General features: G+C 31.0%; 1 protein-coding gene across 3 annotated transcripts in view; it reads left to right on the forward strand.

Moving 5' to 3' along the window:
• LOC117603711 (nephrin) overlaps window positions 1-18929 on the forward strand; it is a 170571-nt gene that overhangs the window by 142907 nt on the left and 8735 nt on the right. The window lies entirely within an intron of this gene.

Consider the following 18929-nt stretch of genomic DNA (forward strand, 5'->3'; position numbering starts at 1 on the left):
ATATTCTATCCAATATTTTTGAAACGCTATAAAATCGCAACGTATTATTATTAAAATTATAAGTCAAAAAATGGGGGTAATATTTCATTTTACCAAAAATCTATGCCAATTTATCAATGTTGAAAACAGTTGGTAATGAAGCTATATGGATCATTTGAGCAATTTTACTGTGTGTTATGGCCAATCGTTTCTGAGCACGAAACTCTATATTTACGCGTCAAATAACGCAACGAATCCATTGAACTGATAAATTGTTTTCCATATTCTCTGATATTGTTTAATGATTTTTCGCCTGTGACTGTTTTTCATTTGGTGGAGGGCTATTGAAATTATGAAAACAAAAATAATTCAATACGTATTAGTAAATATCTGTCATAAGTATCGTTTCGAAATTTTGTAAAATAATAACATTGAATTTATATATTATTTTCTGTGCCATCATCAAATTAAAATTCTGTGTATTTTAAACGTTACACAGAATTAATTGTAATAGGTTGAATCGTTTATTCAAATATGAAATATTTTATTAAGAGCAATTAACCCCTAAACGAAAAATACAAAGTTGTTAAATTTTTCATATATTATTTGAAAATCAACTGTTACTGCTATATTAATTATACACTATACTAATCACGTAAAATAGTAAATAGGAAGTTTGAAATTTGAAATATGAAAATTAACTATTCTTATTCAGTCAGTAAATTAAATAAAATGAAAAAAGTGATTCCGGTGCATAATCGCTATTCTTTCACTTTAACTTCTTTAAATAAAGTTCTTTTTCTCTACAAAGTTAAAACTGAACGTAAAGATCTAGCTTTTTCGACTTCCATCTGATATTGGATGAAATGTTACAAGCGAATCAGAGAAGTTTTCAAAATCTCTCCAGTGATTATATAAACATTATGAGAAGTTCATGAAGTTCTTCAGATGTTATTGTAAAGAAACTTTATAAGAAAGAGATTTGCTGTTATATGATTTTTATCTTATTTCTCTACTTCTTACCTAATTTTTTTGAACTTGGTGTTTCTGAATTTTTTTTTATTATCGTGCCATTTCACATTAGCCACGTATTTCGTATTAGGGCAACTCACCCCATTCTTTTGACGTCATCACTTTGTTACAGTATTTTCACGCACCAGTGTAACATTTTTTTTTTGTACCCCGCTGTTAGGGGCTTAACTTTGAAAACCCTATCGTTCTATTATTCGCATTGTTCGAACATTTGGCACTTGGGCCGAACAAACGTCGGTGTCGTTAATTTCATGGTGTTCGCAAGTTCCCTTTCTTTTGGTCCTTCATTCTCACTAAACGGTCATAATAATAAATAGTTGATTGTTCGATTGGAATAGCCACTCGAAATAAATGCTTTTGTGTCATCTGTTCTTCGTACAGGGTTGTTGAATGATGCTTATGGTGAGGTGAAGATTAACCCCTTCAGGCTTACCCTTTGTTTTAGACATAGTTACATTTCTATAAAAAGCTGATGGTTATCAAATAATTGTACTGTGTCTTATTTATAAGAATTTCATAAATTCTTCATAAAAAAACATATATAAAATATTGACCAATTGATCTATTTCCAGTTCTATTTAACAAAAGAATTTTATATAATAATTTTTAAAGAAGCAGTGCAAAATTTAGAAAATGAAAATAATATGAAATACAAAATTAAATTAAAATTAGACCTCTCTCCATGGTCTGTCGTCCGTGGGTTAAAACTTTATATCAAATAAGACAGCATTTAAATTTTCCAACGGTGTATAAATTAGCAATGGAAATTGAAAATATTATAATGATAGTGTCGTAATAACCTTAAAACACATAGATTCGTGAAAAGGTAGGAAGGAGCGAAACTTTAGAACCACTCTCTGGAAAGAACAGGCGTTGCTGGACCTCGAATTTCGTGGCGCTAATTGCGCGCAAATGACAAAGACTCCAGTTCCTGTAAGTTAATTGCATTTATACCCAAGATTATATGGTTGCAAGTGGCTGTAATTTCAGGTACCTATTGTTTAAGACGAAACAACGGCAATTCACGTTGTTCCCCGTTGGTCTGAGTGTTGCACAGTTTCCTCGTGGTGCATTGTGCGAAGACGTCTCCCTCTAAAAGAATAACGAAATCAGCGGCATTAAATTTTCAACAACTTTACGAACAGCTGCTGACACTTTATATAATATTAAGTGTTAAATGTCGCCTATTACGTAACACTGTTGATTAACACGTTGAATAGTTTGAGGGTCGGCATAGAATAACACCACTTTAATATTAATTAAATAATGAGAGAAAGACAAATTCAGGAAAATTTTAACTACCATTAATATTATATTAATCTTTTTATTTTAGCTTTATGAGTGTTAATATATAATATATTAATTACGTCAATTTTGTGTGATGGCAAGTGGAAGGTTTTGAATAAAAAAATTGCAACAATTTTGTTCTGAATAATTAAAATTTTATTATGCCATTTAACATATTAATATAGTATTAATATACAAATTTTCCTGTAAAATCAATATGAAAAATCTTTGTTTTTTATCATTTCTCTCTAAATAATAAAATTTATTAGTTTCTGAGGTGTTAACAGCAGGGAAAAAAGTAGTGTGAAAATATGGTCATATAGTGAAATGTTCAGGCAGTCTGCAGGGGTTTAGTTTAAGTGGTGACTCGTGATGACTGGCGGTGAAACCAATGGGGCGATGAAGATCACACCATTGTACGCAGGCCTGCAGGGACGACTAATCAACCAGACATCGACAGTTGGCCAACTGTTCTCCATCGAAATTATACCAAGAGGTTTATCCCTTTGAGAATTACAACATCTACTGCTAGAACTGTTAATACGATCCACCTTAAAATTCGATAGCAGAAAGGGATGTAAGATTAACGTTTCATCAGATAAAGTGCTTGAAGCAGGTTGCAATTATTATATTATATTTTATGGTCTAGTTTCATTATATAATTTTTACTTTTCAAATTTTTTATTAGGTTTTATTACAGGTATATTAAAATACTACAAATAATAAAATTAATTATTCCAAATTTTAACAATTCATTTGTTCAAAAAATAAAACGAGTCTCAAATTTTTAAACCATAGTGTATATATAATTTATAATATTTAATAATTATCACCAAAAATTGTCCATATCAATTCTATGATTATTATTAAACAATTATTAACCACGTTTAAATGATTCAAATGTAAACAATCCATTTACAATATGAATATAAGTAATCACGAAATGGGTAATTTTTTTTTCACAGAGTAAACATAAAATATTTAAACAAAACGGGTACACATTCGTTCAGTATGAAAAGAAAGGATACACTTCTTTTTGCATTGTTGTCGTCAACAATTGCTGGCATCGGTACCTCTTGGTATCGATAAGAGGGCTGTTTCGGTTGGAAATAGTAGAGAATGTTGTGAACAGTGCCACCAGAGAGGCCATCAATTTTCTCTTTACGGTTTACGAATACCCAAATTGCTTGGTGACAATAGGAATAACGACGAATGTTCCAAGAGCAATTAGAACTGCAGAATACAGCTTAATTCGGCGTTATTGCAGCTTGAATTGAAATGTCCAACCCTATACTTTTATCTTTACAAAAAGCGTCTTTCTGTTCACAAAAAGAAACGAAACGTTCGTCTGCAATTGAAGCAAATGCATTGTACGTAGCCAATCGCTATTATTATTCCGTTTTCATTGATGATAAAAGATTCTTTTCATTAAGAATTTGTAACATTATTTTCATATGAAAAATAATGTAAAATAAATTTTCAAATATTATCAGATTTGGACAAAATGATTGCAATAATTATTTCAAATAATTTTCAAATAACAGCATATTAATGTCAAAACTGTTTCCAATAATTTTCGCTCAGAATACAATCGGAAATTGCAGAAACTACAGTGAATTGTAATGTCAATAGTATATTTGTGGACCATCCACTGTTATCTCAATTTTAATTCCATTAGAAATCATTAGAATTGTCAACGAACTAGCCGGCTGGTTCTCCGTAATGTCAACATATGACGTTGTTCCAAAGAATCGATTTAAAGTGGCAATGGCGTCCTGTCAATCAATCTGCTCCGTACATCGTTGAACAACGTGAAATGAAAACCCCCATGGCAGGAAGGACAGCTCTCGTTGGCGTTAACAAGCTTTTATAAAGCTGACCGTAGCATGCAATATAGCTTCTCTACGTGCACGAAACTTGATGTGCGTCAAGCTTAACTTGTTAAATCGTTATACACTTTGTTCCAGCTTTCTTTCACCGCTTCTTTTTTTCTTCCATCGCAACTAGGTGGGTGAACGGTTAATAAGCGCTATCGACTTGATCAGAACATTAGAAACATGTACAGACAAATTGTCCGAGATACTGCGTTTTCCAAGTGATTAATCGCGTTCATAAACATGCCGGGCAATTAAGTAGCCAATTTTCTGCTTTCAACCTGACGTTAGTCATTAAAATGTAATGTAATATGATAATTCTGTTAGTCTGATACTAGTACAGTTCCCAGTAAAGATAACCGTAGCGAACAGGGGAAATTTATGGAATTTTAATCTGAGCTGATGATAAATATTTTTTTCCAAATACAATAGACTCTCGTTATATTGCCGTGCATGGGACTGTAAGAGCTGAAAATTTGTCAGGTTTCTAAGCTCTCATTTGGAGAGGGTAAAGAAGATAGAAGTCTATCATTTTCGTAGATTATGATATTAAGATTAATTTCGCAAAAATTAATAAAACAGGTTTCAAAATTCAAATTTTGAAGTTTAGACGTCTTTTTCTTCTACAGCGCAATTTTCTCTAGGAAAGCCTACCATGCTCGCTACTGTACATTCACCGATAAGGATGTTAGTAAAGCGCAATTTCAGTATCACGTCCCGAAAATTGCAAACGGAATATGATTAGCGCGAAAGGCACTATACAGTAAGTCGATTTCAATTCCCAATATCAGTAAATGCAGCCAATTGAGAATCTATTCTAACCCTGTAGTCGGTTCGCTCTTCCTCTTGGTTAACCGGCGAATCGATCAGGTCAGCAATAACATTCTCAACGAAACCGGATGGTTCGATTTCATGTTTGCGCTTTCACAGATTCCGTCTTTAACTTTTCGACTAGATAAAATGTATCTAAAATATTTTTCTTTAAAATAATTCAGTCAAAATTGTCTGAAAAATATTCGTATCCATTTGCGAATCACTGCTCGTGTATGGCATGGATATACACCCCCATAGTCTCCCCATAGAAGAAAACATGTCACTGTCGCTTAGGCAGGACGTATTATTACGCGATTTAGTGTCTTACCATCCCCGTTACTCGCACCTTCCCTTAAACTTGCATGATAACCTTTTCACCCTATGTGTGTGGCTGAGATTTTCTGACGTGGAAAACAAAAATTGATGCAAAAATCTCTTTATATCAACGATAGCAGCGCCAGACTGTTCGCCACAAAACAAATCAATTCTTCACCTTCCTCTTCCCTAGTGTTCTTACGGTTACCTCTCCATTTTTACTCAACCCTTCGGTAAGATGACAGGACTGCCGGAAAAAGGTGATGTTTTCTAAGTGGCAAGCGAGCATTTCTTTTTTAGCTTCTTCCGGTGACGGTATAGACAGAAATCCATCGGCGAACGTGTTTCCATTGAAAGACAATCTATCATGGCTTGAATTTTTATTTTACCCTTTACAACATGGGTTCTCAACGTGGTGTATACGAATTATTCGTTGAAATTAGATATTCTTTCTGATTTTCAATATTTTCTAGTAGATTGAGGTGAGAAATATTTTTCATAATAAAAATAAAAATTTTATTTTTAAAAGATACAGTGACTATTATTAATTAATACTGTTAATTACTATTAATAATAATTTTTAATTTTATTTTTATTGTAAAAGATATTTTTCTGAATAATTAATTATTACATCAATTATTCTGACTTGAAAAAATGTAGAATATTAAATAAAATTAAGAACAGGTGAAAATGAGAAAAAGAAAAAGCAAGCGAAGGCGAGTAATGAAATGTTAACGATGGTAATTAATAGGAAAGTCTATTGTAATAGTGTCAAAGTTTAAATGTAGAGGGAGAAGGAATCAGCATCAAAGAGAAGGAGTAGCAGAAAGAGGAAGTATAATAACCGGTCTTGAGCTAGTAGCTCGCAGTCACGATGCTTTATTCAATCTCACGCGGTACGGATAATCCCATCAACCGGTGTTTCCAGCTTAATAAACCTTCGTAACAGGATGCCCGGGAGCTCGCGGCCGATGATATCGCTACTGACGTCAACAGGAATATCCGTCATAATCGGTAAACACCCTCACAAATGTGTAGGCGATAAATTAGAACGAGCCTGATATATCCGAGGCGACGTCAGATTGATTAGAGATACTGCAGGATTAGAAGGTTCAACGTTTTATTGTTTATTTCTGTGGGCACAATCAAACATTCCAAACACCATTATTACAATCCATGATATACACCGTTAATCGTATGGTGGATATTTCAATAAAAATCTAATTATTGTGAGTTTAGATAGAGATCAAAAGAATGTAAGTGATATTTTTGGAAATTTTTGAATTAAAAATAGAATGATTAATAAATCGTTAAATATAATATTATTCAATTTATATAATAAATTTAAAAAATATTCAAAAGCAATCTTTAAATAATTTTTCTAAATATATTCAATTCTACATTTGCTGTAGAATGAGGGATGTGAATGTAATATATACATATAATATACCTATGTGTATTAGAAATATATTTATCAAACTTAAACTACATAATATTGTTATCCGATGAACAGAAGGTAAAAAACTGCTAATCAAAGACGAGAAAAACGAAGCTTTTCATGGATAGACTTCTCTTTATGGGAAATGGATCTCGAGGAGGAACTGATAAATCTTCCTGTCGTTTTGAACGACGGCCGGATCGTTTATCTGGATTTAATCGTTCTGAACACCTGGCATGCATGGATCCATGCCGCTTTAATTTTACCCTCCCGTTTTTACTCTTTCCAATTCCTTCATGCGCTCGTTAATTTCGGAGAAATACTTTTTTAAACAGTTTTTACATAATATTTTTAATGAAATTGTAAATATATTGTCGATTATATCGGAGAAAACAAGATTAGTGATAACGATTGAAAATTCATTTGTGTTTAATATTCTATATTCCGTACATTTTATTTGTGTAACTGAGTAAAAATGACTCTTAAAGCAATTATCTACACCTTAGGGGTATTTCCATTAGGAAACGTAAATAATTTTCTAATTTTGAAAATCACAGCATCAACCCTCGGATTGCGAATCAGTGTAATATTTTAGTATCTTTATTCTATTCTACTCTTTAGTCTACGAAAGAGTATTTATTTTGAATTTGCCAAGTGAGTCATTAGCTTAACATTGTTAATCAATATCTGCTGTTTCCGTGGTTGAATATAGAATTAAATAAAAACTACGAAGATTCACATTTCTGAAGTTTTCCTTGCTATGTATGTACGTATATATGTACATGCCGTGACGGTAAATGTCAGTGCACTTGCAGCCCTCAACTTCTCTGAGATTCCGAGTCGATAAATCTGCAGAATTATTTTCACCACGGTGGCTCTCGACTCATCGATGCATATTCATATATATTAGCATAGAGAACCTTAGAAGAGAGGAGAAACATTTGTATTCACGGATACCAGTGTACATGGGAACACACCACGTTCTCCTATCAAATCAATCATCCTCCGTTATTTTCAGTGATAAACGCGGTAATTGTTCTGACGTGAGAACATTTTCTTGGTATATTGAGTTAAAATCGACGTATTTTATGACTTTATCATACTTGTCATATTATAAAGCTTTTATAGATCAGATCTCATTATAAAAATCAAATTACACTAATTATTATAAGAAATTTCAGATTCATTATTTAATCAGTGGATGGTTTCTTAAAATAAAAATTAGATCTTTTGCTTGGTTGGATTTGAAATGAGCAAAGAATATAAATATAATAAGTTTTCAATTTTTTTCTAATGATTTGTAGAATTATTTTTAGGACAATTTTTCACGATTCAGTTACAGGTGATCTTTTATTACCTTTATTTCGAGAACAGAATTCAGAGGGAAAAAATTGGTTGAAAGAGAAGATTAAAATTTTAATTTTTCATATTTTCATTTATTCCTAACGGAGATGAATTTATTATACACATGCTCGATGTTTCATTCTAACGAAGACTTCCCTTACAATTTATATGTTATGTTTGAGGTAGAAAGAATTAAAAAAGTTTATTTTTATGAAAACATACTAATCCCGCGAGGAATGAATGAATTTATTTATTCAGTTGTGATTAATATTGTTTTTAAAATGAAATCGAATGCCACATTTATTTTGTAATAAAAATCAAAGCTTTATGAAGCTTTATATTAAGCATCCCATCTAATTATTTCTAATGGGAGCAGAAATTTTGTAAACATATAGCGAGTCAGAATAATTTATTTCAATCATGAGAAAATTAAATTTACGTTGACGGAAGCAAATGTGTTGTATGTAGTAGAATAGGAAAAGGCCCGTTCCGCCCGGAATTCAGCATAACCATTACCGGTTACCGTACTTGTTATTCATTGTAGCACGTACCTACCTTTCCAAGGAAATTGTAAGAGAAAATTTCTAGAATTAAAATGACTCTATCGTTATAAAACTTGAGTAATACACTCTTGACTTTAAGAATGATCATGGGTAGAAAAGAAGTGTCCACATTATCTTAAATATTAATTAATCAATTTTATCAGGGAACAATTCAATCCATTTATAATAAAATTTTCTATACTTTAAACAAGAATTATAATGATCCATAAATAATTATCATTTTTAATCACATAATGTAGGAAACATTAATTAGAAATTGAAATTTTTAATTCGTAAAATCACCATCCCCTTCACATACAGTTTTTTACATTAATCAAACACACATATACCTGACTGTTGTCCATCATTACTAATTTCACTGTAAATTTCTTCAATAAATTTTCAAAATGAAAACTTACATAGAACCATTCGTTCTGTTTTCAATTTAGTTTCTCGTAAACTATTACTACACAAAAGGTTACACAACTTTTGTCAGCACAACATTTTGTATAGTTACGTATCTAAAAAAAAAAAGGTAATATGCTTAAAGATATTGAGAAGGTAGAAAGGTTTCTGTGGGACTTTTTGCAAAGGGGTTGAAGTTTTCTCATAGGTGTAGCTATGATGTCCGTGTCTCCTGTTACAGGAATAAATACTGATAACTCGGATCAGAGGCGCCTAGAGGATACGAGGAAATATGAACGGTGGTTCTACCTCGATATTACTTTTCCAGACTTTTCCGCTCGTATAATCCGCTAGAACTTTATGATTCGTTTCGCTGGCTATTGTGTTGCTGAAACTTTTCAATGAGGCATTTGTCGCGCCGTTGTATTTGTCATGGCCAGCTGTAAGCTGCTTAATAGTATTCACTTGCAATGGACGTGTCTCTTTCATTGCGATCGGATATAAAAGAATCAGGTTTCTTTTTCAGATTTTGTTACTAATTATCTCGCATAAAATTATTCTTTTTCAAATTCATTACAATCTACTTCATCATTCATATTTCCTTTTCCTTGTTCCGTGTAATGATCTTACAGTGAAAGTATTTTTATATAATAATATATAATTCACTATTAATAACATAGAATTGAAATAATTTAATTTTGATGTAAAAAAAAATCATACAGATATTATAACTTTATAACATAAAAATTATTTAAAACAAAACATCACTTGGAATAAATACTGAGTACTATTGCCTATGCAATACAAATTATTTAAAATACAGATCACTGTATCTTTAATATATTATATTAATATTCATAGGTATTACTGATTAAAAATTTCTCTTAAGCCGTTCAGTCTGGTTCTCCAGTTCCATTAAGTATCAGGTAATTTTTAGCCATCTGGCTGCATAACCATAATCAAATGAACAACCATTCTTAATTCTAAATCGATTAGTCCCATTAGTTCTGCTTCTGTTGCTTCTTCCGCGAAATTCTTGCTTAGGTAATTTATGATCGAACTATGTATATCCACGATATACCCTTGTGGTATCGAATATCGTAATTGTATTCGGTAAGCTTAATGAACTACCACTAAATTCGGTCATTAAAATTTATCTCAAAGGCAAAGGGTTTGAGATTATTTACAATGTATCAAAATATTAATTCTAACAAGATTAACAGTAATAGGTACATTCTTCTTTTTTGTTGTAACGTTTCAACAATATTGTTAGAATGAAGTATGAACTGTGGTATAACGCGAAGTCGTAAAACAACGTTAATTAATCTTTGCAAAACCGCAAATGTATCAGTTATGATAAGAGCATTGTCCAAAATTGATAACGTCTACCTAAATACACTTAGCCTCATTAGCTTTCAGCACTTGATAATATCTATTACCGCGATAACTCGGTTGTATAATAATTTACGTTTCAACGCGTGCCTAAATTGTCGCCAGTTTATGGCATTCAATTTAATTGAATGTATAATTTTTAAACGAAAGAGTATAAAATTCAGAAAATAAAAGTGCACGAAGTAATATTTCTATAATAAAGACCTTAATAAACGTTTATCTTCGTTCATTAAAAAATTCAAATGGTGTAATATAGTTCTTATTGCCGGTAGAATTGCTCAATTTATATTCCCAAGATCGTGATTAAGACCTCGCTATCATGTTTGATGTGTTTTCAATCGTACAGTCGCAAAAGTGCTCTGATCGATATTCCGTGGCATTAATTGGAGCATAAATTCGTTATTAGCTTTTGTGGATGGAAGACTGAAGTGTAACGTTAAAGCCTCAGATCATCGATAAAGATTCAAGTAGTTAATAAAAGTGAAGTATCTCTTAAAAATTCTCGAAGAGTTCATAAAATCCATAAAACTCTCAGGAACATCTTATTTGTCGTTTAATTACCTTCGAACAACATTTACACAACAATGTAAGTGATTCAATTATCGTTTAAAGTCGACCTTTCCATTTGATTTTTTTTAATTACATAGATGTACTTAAAAATAAGTGATAAAATAATTTATAATGATATTTTTTTTATAGTAAACTATAAAAAATTTATTAAAAATACATAGGTATTAAAACTCGATAAATTTAAAGTAACGATCAATTAATAATTCACAGAACATAAAAAAGTAAATTGAGATTATACAGATAGCAAAAGGTTCGTTGTAAATAGCAGAAAGTATACGACTTTTGTACGAAACGTATTTACGTAGCAATCAGCAACTGAACGCTTTACGGAGGAATGCTTTCTAAATTGAACTCGTTTTCAGTAACGTTAGTCTGCTACTCGAACAAGTACATTTTGTTGTAGAATAATTTACTGCACGAGTTATCTATACCGAGGAACCATTCCATTGTGAGTTGGACAAATAATGTTGTTATTACACAGTTAACTTGAATGCTGTATTCTGTGATACAAGTTTTACAAACAGTTGGAATTATTCATGCTTTTTTACGTATATTGTTGGATTAATATTTCTTTCGTTTACTGTTGATAATTACTACAGTATGATATGGATTTCATAAATTTAGAAAAATTATTATTGATCCGAAAACATTGGGTCAAAAATCAAACTTTAAAATCACAAATACATGAAACCATCAAATTTAAATAATATAAATTAACAAGAAAACTTATTTTTGTATATATGTAAATTGAAATCATTTCTAAAATCATCTTCTCTCATAGAGCAGCTCGATAGATTTCACGTAAATTTTCAAATCTGCGTAATAATTCTTCCTCGGTTTCAGGTGGCCTGTGATTTACGATGAGAAGGTGTTGTCAATTTAATTTGCTGTGTTAAATTTATGGAAAGCCGTATAACATCTGATAAAATCGTCTCGTCATCTAGCTCGTTAATTAGACCATGGCTCATTATACTTCATATTCAAAGTGGAACATTGCATCTTTTGTTACAAGAATAAAAAAAATATCGTGTACCTCTCGGGTAGCATGAACAATGTGGTGACATAAATTTCGAGAAAAAAGGGCTATTCCTTGTACATCCGATGCTAAAAAGATAATTCTGGATCACCGACACTTTTTTACCTTCTGTATTCATTTGTTCTACATTCTAAAAGTATTTCACGTTGTTACTGTGAAATTCTTGTACCATTTTTTTTCATATATCAGAAATAAATAAATAATTTGTTATTAGAAGTAAACTTTTAGATGTAAGAATTAATTGTTCTTTTAATTGAAGAATTATTTTTAAAAGTTTATAATGATTCCAATCATTAAAATAATTATTAATTTCTTAAATAATTATTAAAATCCTAAAAGGTATTCAAAAATATTCAGATTTAAAATAAATAATTTTTATATCTCTAAAAATAACAAAGGTAATTAAAGTAATAATATTACATGACTAGCCCACACATATCTTTTAACATAATTTCCATACCACTATTACACGAATAATTTTTTGCAGGTACCTTTAATGTTTAAAAATAATGAGATTGTCAGGAATTAGCATGGACACTCTGTATACGTATATGAGATTAGTCTGGCGGAGAAAATTGTACCAAGTAATATTTACACCCGTTGTATTGTCTGATTTTCTGGTCTCGGGACATCCGGTCGTGCTAAATTCTTAATTACTACGCAAATGAGTTTTGCATCCTTCATGAGACAGAATTTGTAATGAACAGATCTCATACGCATTCCACATAGCAACGAGAAATCCAGACGATGAAATGTTCTTTCAGTTTGTATTTCGTTCACGGTGATTACGATAATTATTTCCTACTGTGTATTATTTAAATGTTTACATCATTTTACGTGATTATAGTGAAAAGATACTTACTTTTATTTTTTTATGATTTTTGATTTATGTTATATTATAATCAATATAATACTGTTAAATACAAAAATTTTGTTTAAAAATCATAAGATATAAAAAGGATAATATTCCATAAAACGGAAAATTTAAAAGAGAATTTAAAGTTTACTAATTTTTTATTAGTTTATTAGAAAAATTTGTTCTCTAAATTTTATAGAGTAGAATCAGTGAATCATGACGAGTATGAAAAGATATGGAGGAGCAAATAATTTTGTTCTGTAGTGTACATATACTCTGATTTCATAGTTCTGGCTCCGTAAGAAAATTTAAATAGAGTGTGCTTTGTGATTACCTTCGTCACGCCTCTTCGCCGCCGTTCACTTCGATTAATCAGCCTTAAGCTGAACCTTGATTGCTGGTTTGAAGCTTCGCACGTACACACGTGCACCTATATGCTTACATACATCCTGTATAAGCTTTACAAGACGTTTGAAAATCAAATCAACACGCGAATGCAATATAAGTCAAATGATGTTTCATTTGATGAACAAAGAAAAAAAAAATCTAATAATTATAAAAATTCTGATTCAGATTATACCAAATTAAAACAATTTTTTTATTATTTAAGTACTCTATTCTATTCTACTTTTAATTTTACATTTAAAAACGTACAATAATTATGTAATAATTTGTCCAAAATATTTAGTAATTATGTAGTAATTTTTGAAATAATATTTTTATAAATTAAAGTGATCAGAAAATGGTTCCTCGAAGGTACATGCTATTTAATTTAGGTATTAAACATTTTTGAAGTACCTTTAACTCTACAAAAGAATGACTTTTTCAGTGAACAATAAAACCTTCTAAATTATTCGTGAAATGTCTCGCCTCGATGGTTTTACGTTTATACTTAAATCGTACAGACGTTAATGCCTTCATCTGATAAATTTGGATACATACTTCAGCTGGTTTTATCCTTACAAAAGAAAAACGATGAAAGAATAATAGAGGATAATGTTTTCTCTTCCTTTTCACCTTATCGGTGATCGCCAATTGCAACGAACACCTGCACTGTTTCCATGAACGCTTACAATGGTCACTTCGAAGACCAACGAGCCCCGAACTAATCGTACGTGTGTGAAACACCAGCTACCTACATACATAGGTATCCGAGCATAAGTTTACAATGCGGATTCGGTCTAATGTGTGGTCATGTAAACGTACAATGCTACGGCATCATGAACAACCTGATCGTCCAATAAATTTCTGATTCCAATAATATTCATTACTAATACTACAGTTCATTTAATCTGTTCGTTTAAAGGGTGAATTGGTTCTTGATGTAATTTGTGTAATTATGTTTTAATTAATACTGCTATTTATTTCATTTTTTAATTTTTATTTTATGAAGATAATCATGATAAGTAGTTCTATCTAGAATTATAAAATTCCAAAATTCTCAAATTTCAATTTTCCACAATTCTATCTCACAACCCCCGAAAAGCCTACAATTATGATAATTAGGTTCTTAAATCCTTATGTTCTGTTCCCGTTTTACTCGACTTCTTGTCTCCATTGGATAGTTTCACTGCGGTAATCTCAATATATTTGTATACTTCATACTGCAAAGGATTCTATAAGCTTATCAACTATTCTTTACTCAAACGTCCTCGCAGAATCCGTCTGTTTTAAAATTATCGGTATAAAACACAATTAAAAGTACGCTTTGGATTAAAGTACTTTCTCGAAATCATTGCGGACCAAATTCTCGACAACAGTCCAGATTTCCACTTTGTGCATAGTAGGTCACCATCGTGCACTCCACTTACACATTTATGGCAACAAACACGCTTGGAATTTTCCCTTTACCGTTCAAGCATTACATTGTCAACGCGTATAAATTTACATTATTCAAGTGTTCGCTTTTAACATGTTGGAATCAAAACGTGACAACGGTGGCAAGGATATCGGGTATCAAAACGGCTTTTATCCATAATCGCCTTAATTATCATTTATTTTACTGTTAAAGTTTCATTATTTACCGATTCCCTTTTAATTTTAAACTGTGTTTCTTTGCTTCTTTCTTTGCTATTAAACTGTGGTTACTTACTCTTTATTTTTCTGAAATAAAGTGAAATTGTGGTCATTGTTTACTATAACGCACATATTTTCATTACAGAAGAAGTGATATGTATAATTTCCTTTAAATTAATTTTTTAGTGTAATGATACTCATAATAGCAGCACTATTATACATACTAAATACCTGTTAGTAGTATTTTTATTTTTTATTTTTTTATTATTTACAACTGTTTCAGTTAGAATTTTAGGAAATAAAAAAACCTTTCGTAACAATTTTTCAATTAGTAAAGTGTTTCAAGCACTATTCCATGCTCTCCAACAATTTTGTTAATTAAAGACAAAAAGTGCACTCTATACCTTTGCTCTTTGAATAAAGTTAATATATTTCCTTTTATCATTAGGTTCTCTATTTGCTGGTAACTTTCGTAAAATTCCCTTACATTAAACTCAATGCAATTTTAAATCCTTGCCGGTCTGCGCTGGCTTTCAAGCTTGTTCCCATTGACGGTGATGTTGGTAACGGTGACACGGTCAAAAGCGGAAGAAAGAAAGTCATTTGAAAATAGAGTTTTCGGTAGAGTTTTTCATAGAAATGAAAACAAAGCGAGCTGGGATACCGTAACTTCCACTGTTTCACTGGCGCAATGTTACTTGAAGTTTTTCAAGTGGTAGACGGTTATTAAAATTCCGCGTTATTCATCGAAAAATACGAAAGGTTCATCGAAGGTACAAAACTTCTTGGCTTTTTCAACCATTTATGAAAATCGTTCGGGCGCGTTTAATATCGGAAATTAAACTCGCAAACTCTCGATAACGATTCGCTTTACTTGCCAACTGAGAGACTCCGATTTCCAATAAAATCTGTTCCGTAATCATTCTGTCTGTCGCGCTTCCCTTTTTCCTAACTTTGTTTTTGTTTCTTCAGTTTTCTCACAAAGACCCTGTTCCCTTATTTGTGCTCAGAATTCCTAAGGAATATTGGAATTTTTTCAAACGTAATTTTATTTAATCATTAATGATGTTTCTATCAATCATCTGTACCATAGATTATCATTTTTGTTGATAATGGTATAATGTACTAATTAAAGATACAAAATTAATATTAAGAATGATTTTTAATATAATTTTTAATAATTCCTTTATTTTCCAAAAATTTCAAGAGTTGACAGTCAAAATATCAGTAACAATATAACTTTATAGTTGTTATTCTCTTTGTCATTTTTATTTATTTTCATTTTCAACTTTGTTAGATTATTTTGAATTTTAGACTTTATCTTAATATAGACTTTCAGGTGTTTCTCACCGGCAAATAGACAAATTTCACTGTAATAGTATTCAAATACTTGAAATCTCTCTCTTAGTCAACGAGGAGGTAAGAATCAACAGAGCGTCCTGAATTGCCCAAGGCATAGCTTCACTTTAGAGATTTCATACCTTGTGAGCTCACTTACGAGCCAGAAGGTGTCTATGCCTGGAATTGTCAATCAACATTCCAGAACATAGCAAACGACTGTCTTGGAAAATATAAGACGAGAATTGAATGAAGGGATGAAATGAGTAACCTGTAGCACTGAATTCTTTTAATGCTACAAAAGGAAAACACTTAAATTTAATAATTAGATGATTATAACTCAGAGGATTTAAAATACTTTAATTTACGAATTTATAAATATTTACTTTAATTTACCATTTGAGACTGGTAATACTGGTAATTAAAAAAACAAGTAGTATAATATACAAACGACTTACATAGTATGAAGTTATATTATATTATTTAAAAGAAAATAAATATTTTTCCTATAATCTACAAAGTTCTAATTGATGATTGATTCTCCATCATTCAGAATAGTTACATGATGACGTGATTCAATCATTTCTACACACTGTATTAGGATTAAAAGATTAAGTGGAACATTCATCCGTGCGTCCGTCGCGGCATTGATTGATACCTTTCACTTAAAGTGAGGAGACCGTCTGATCACAATGTCCAATACTACTTGCTAGCGTCTGGCCACCTGGAACACCCAACTTTAGCAGACAAATGACTACCTATATATTGTACTTATATCGACATCATTTACTGTGATTTCAGTGAAAAAAAAAAGGTAACAATTTTTGTCAAATTAGTGGAGAAAATATTTATTTAGATATTTACTTAGAACAGTATTGTTGGTGGTAAAGTTACCTAATGAGCATTGCTGTAAACTATACATATTAGTAAATACATTTTCCATAAAAGTGTCTGAATCACTTGCCTTCAGCAACGAAACATATAGGAAGACAAAGCAGTGCAAGAGGCTTTACCTGGGAGGAGTACTGCCTTACTAAATTACTACACCCTCGCTCCATTACGAGGAAATTTATGTTATCCAATCGAATCCCAATTCTCTTTACTCAAAAATATATATTACAGAATAAAATTTTCAATCTCTTTTTCCATTGAACAATAAAAATAACTGTGTACTTATTGAATGCTCTCGAGAATTAAATTAATTCAACTAATTTTGAAGGGACCTAACATTTCATAATCTATGACATTTTTCTTCTTCTTACCTTTACTTTGTTTACTGTGTTACGGTAAAATTAAAACGTATTTGCATATAGCAACTTTAATACCGCTAATTAAAACAAAGTGCTTCCTTAATACCTTTTGTATAAAGACAAAGAGTCTGCTTTATAAGATGATGATGAATTTGTTTCATAAAACTTTCATATTACTGAAAAGATTCTTTGCACGATTGTATACCAGTAACGCTTCAAGAATATATTGTATATTTTTGAAATATTTCGTAGATGAGATATAAGAAAATGGTAGAGGGTGAGCACTCCCATAGGAGTTGGAGCCAGGCTAAGCACAGTCATAAGGTTTCTCGACACTGTCTGACCCGCGGATTATCGGCTTACTCCGTTACCTTGCCTAGCTGAATTGTTTCTACGTGTCGAAAGAGGTTGACCAAGAGAAACTACCAAGTATACTATGATTCAAGTGTCTTATTATTTGAAGGTAGTTGCATAATAAAAATCCGAGTATGATGAATAAATTAATCTCATTATCAGTCAAATATATTTGAAATATTTTTTATTAGAAATGAATGCAGTAGGAAAGTTGTGCAGTGTCGTAATATATCAGTGCATTTCCTTCAGAGAGAATGTAAATTTTTAATTCATATAGCATTGGTAACATAACAAATTTAAACATTAATCTATAAAAGAAGGAACTAATTTATGAATATTTTGGTATAATTGTCCTTTCAAGTTTTGTAAATTGAAAATATGTAAATTAGATATATTTAATCAAACTTAGATTTTTCTCAGACAAATCAATTAAATTGCAGAAAAATTATTTTTTTTAATTTAATATACCAAACGTATTTCTTTGTACATTGCAATAAGCCTTGTAATACTGATTTTTAATTTTATTTTTGAACATGATAGTAGCAACAAATACGAGAAACATTGTTGATAAAGAATTTATTGAGTTAAAAGAATAACATGGTGAAATTCAACGTTAAAATTGGCAAACCTGAGGAAATCTAATGGAGTGAAAACAAAAGGAAATCAATTTTAACGTGGTCTTACAGCTGGTACAGTTATATAAAAGGTATCCGCTTGCTGGAAAACCGTTTCTCTCTCTTCTGTTCTCCCCATATTTCTTTGTTTCCTTCACAAATATTCTCTCCCTGATTCTCCTACATTTGACTCGGAAGGTAGGCAGAGAAGCAGTTCACTGGAAATAGTGGTTTCTAGAGTGTGAAATTGCAACCAACTCATGTATTAATACCAGACACCAATATCAGCGTCGATCTTTTATCTCGACATTCATTAAAATTGTTAATCATATGTATAATTTTCGGTTCCTCCTATTTTAGAATTGATATTAAACATATAATTAATTCAGAAATAGATTACAGCAAAATTAACATAGGACACATTATTTTAATTGTAAACTTTATACTTAAAAATAAATAATTGTTAGAAACTTT

This window comes from Osmia lignaria, chromosome 11, assembly GCF_051020975.1.
Source record: "Osmia lignaria lignaria isolate PbOS001 chromosome 11, iyOsmLign1, whole genome shotgun sequence".
Classification (NCBI taxonomy): domain Eukaryota; kingdom Metazoa; phylum Arthropoda; class Insecta; order Hymenoptera; family Megachilidae; genus Osmia; species Osmia lignaria.